This window comes from Gekko japonicus, unplaced genomic scaffold (genome assembly GCF_001447785.1).
Source record: "Gekko japonicus isolate JY-2015 unplaced genomic scaffold, Gekko_japonicus_V1.1 scaffold386, whole genome shotgun sequence".
Taxonomy (NCBI): Eukaryota; Metazoa; Chordata; class Lepidosauria; order Squamata; family Gekkonidae; genus Gekko; species Gekko japonicus.
This window is the reverse complement of record NW_015163100.1, coordinates 894,511-896,962: the sequence shown is the minus strand read 5'-3', so window position 1 is coordinate 896,962 and position 2,452 is coordinate 894,511. Positions and strand designations below refer to the sequence as shown.

At 54.4% G+C, this 2,452-nt stretch overlaps 1 protein-coding gene across 1 annotated transcript in view; it reads right to left on the bottom strand.

Moving 5' to 3' along the window:
* TUBB3 (tubulin beta 3 class III) overlaps positions 1-2,452 on the bottom strand; it is an 18,161-nt gene that overhangs the window by 10,069 nt on the left and 5,640 nt on the right. The window lies entirely within an intron of this gene.

Below are 2,452 nucleotides of genomic sequence, written 5' to 3'. Positions count from 1 at the left end.
GGTTGGTTGGAGACCGGGGCCCTGAAAGGTGCGGGGAAGGGCCGGCCCCGGCCCCCGCCGTCTAGCTTCGCCTCCGCCCCGGTCAGAAGGGCCCGAGAGAGGGAGGGGCGCGGCAGGGGCGAGGCGGCGGCCGATCTCCGACCGGAGGCCGAGCAGCGCTTGTTCCTTGACAGGCCCCCCGTCCCGCGGAGGCGCTGAGGGCCCTGGAGGGGGGACCCCAGGAGGCCTGGCTGGCTGGCTGGACACCTGGCCAAGAGTCTGGCCCACATTCCCAGCAGGGGTCCCTTGCCCGGGAGTGGCGGCGGTGGAGCCTGAGCGCTGTCCTGGGCTGCCTGTCCAATGGGCCGGCCCCTCCCGTGGCGAGGCGCGCACAAAGGATGCTGCACAGGCGGCCGGTGCCTGAAATGGCCACCTGTACTGGGAGCATCCTTGTCTGCTTCTGCGGAGTCCATTTGCCACCTTGGCCAGGGCCAGCGGAGGCAGGAAGAGACGTCTCGTCTCCGTCCTTCTGGGCGGGCATCACCGGCTCTTGGGAGTGGAGGTTTCCTGCAGAATATCTTAACATCTTGGCTGTGCATGATGTGCACCAAAGAGGCCGACAGTAAATTTTGTTTCAGCAGAGCACGAGTGGAGTAAGAGTTGGGCTTCCTTCACCCCAGGATTTATTTTGTTTCCTTGTTGGTGTGCTGTGTGCACTTGCGCATGTGTAACGGCCCTTCCTCCCTCTACAGAGAGGAAAATGTCGAGAGATGCTCTCCTTCTCCTTTCTTCCCTTAGAAGCTTGTTGGTTAACGAATCTTGAGCAGCAGCAGCAGATTTTTATCCCTCTTTTTTGGGGGGGGGGGGTGAAGGCTAAAAGGACTGAATGAATGCTGCTAGTGCCAGAGTGCTGGGATTCTTATTGAGTAAGTCAGCAGAGTATTAAGAGACTGAGTCCATGGTGTGTATTAAAATATAAAAACTTACTATAAACCTAACATGGGGAAAAGGTACACAGGATATGAAAATAACAAAGAGCTAATATGCCTACATCCTTGCAGCTAAAAGGTAAAAGGGGAAGAGCCGAATGGCGTCTCCTTCTCCAGTCAGAACAAAGAACAGGAGGAGAAGCCATAAAATGGTAATGCACCTTGACACTTTAGTCCCAATCAAATCCCTAGATCAGGGAGAAAATTCCCGGGCTTGCTACATCTAAAGAACATTGGTTACATGAGAAACATGTGACTTAACAAACATCATTAACCCTGTAAATACTGAAGTGTTTTTAACTTGTAATACCCAACACAGAGTGATCTTAGGATCCTTGACCAGGGCTATTTTTGGGCAGGAACACACAGGAACGGAATTCCGGCTGGCTCCCAAGTTGGCCACGCCCAGCAGGAACTCATTAGCATAATAGGACACACCCAACAGCAGAAACTCATTCGGATTGGCTACAATTAGGGGTGTGTGGCCTAACATGCAAAAAGCCCTGGGTTTTGACAACAAACAAGGTAAAGAGAATAAGAAGCAAAAGGTGGGTGTGGTTGGATGACCACACTTCTGGTAACATGGGGGTGTGGCCTAATATGTGAATGAGCTGTGCTGTCAGGGTGTGGCCTAATATGCTAATGAGTTCCTGCTGTTGGGTATGGCCTATTATGCTAATGAGTTCCTGCTGGGCTTTTTCTACAAAAAAAGCCTGTTACTAAGTGAAGGGGGCAGAGTTTCTGGGGCAGGGGACGACTGATCCATCAGCAGCTTAATCGAATGAGAGAGGTGCTCTCCAGAACCCAGCTTTATGGGACAGAGAGGCACACTGACTAGCAGACAGATCGATGCGCAGACCACCATTCCCGCCATCCTTCGGCACGGGAGGGGGGTGACCCATGCCAAAACCCTGTGGCTGAGCCCTCTTCCCTGCGGGCCCCTTGGGAGGCCAGGCCCCAGTCATTCGCGGAGTCACGATGATGCTGATTCATTCGACCATCATTTCACATGGCCAGTGAATTCTTTCTTTCGGCGAGCCTGCATGTGCTAGGCTCCCGTCTCAGGAACTAATCTCTGGCCAAGATTCTCAGTGTCCTTGCAAAAGAAAAAAGTCTCCGGAAAGATGTGTCGAACTGAGATGTGCAGGGCCGTGGCCAAGTCCCAGAGCCAGCTCCGGGGACATGACAGAGACAGCGGCCTCCAGGGAGGGAGGCAAGGAGGTCCTGCTCCGTGGGTCCAGTCTTTGCTCCTGAGGGCAAGCCTGAGGCTTCTTCTGAGCATGGCCCTGCCCCCTGCCGCGGGGGCCACAGCCAGTGACTGCAAGTCTCCCACTCCCAAGGAGCTCTTCTGTCCACTTCCTCATCTTCTTCCTGGCTAGCATCTCAGGTATCCTCACAAGGCTCATATAGGAGAGGGGAAGAGGCAAAGACCAAGGCAGAAGGGAGCACTGAGCATGAGAAGAACAGGGCAAGGGTGGAGAATG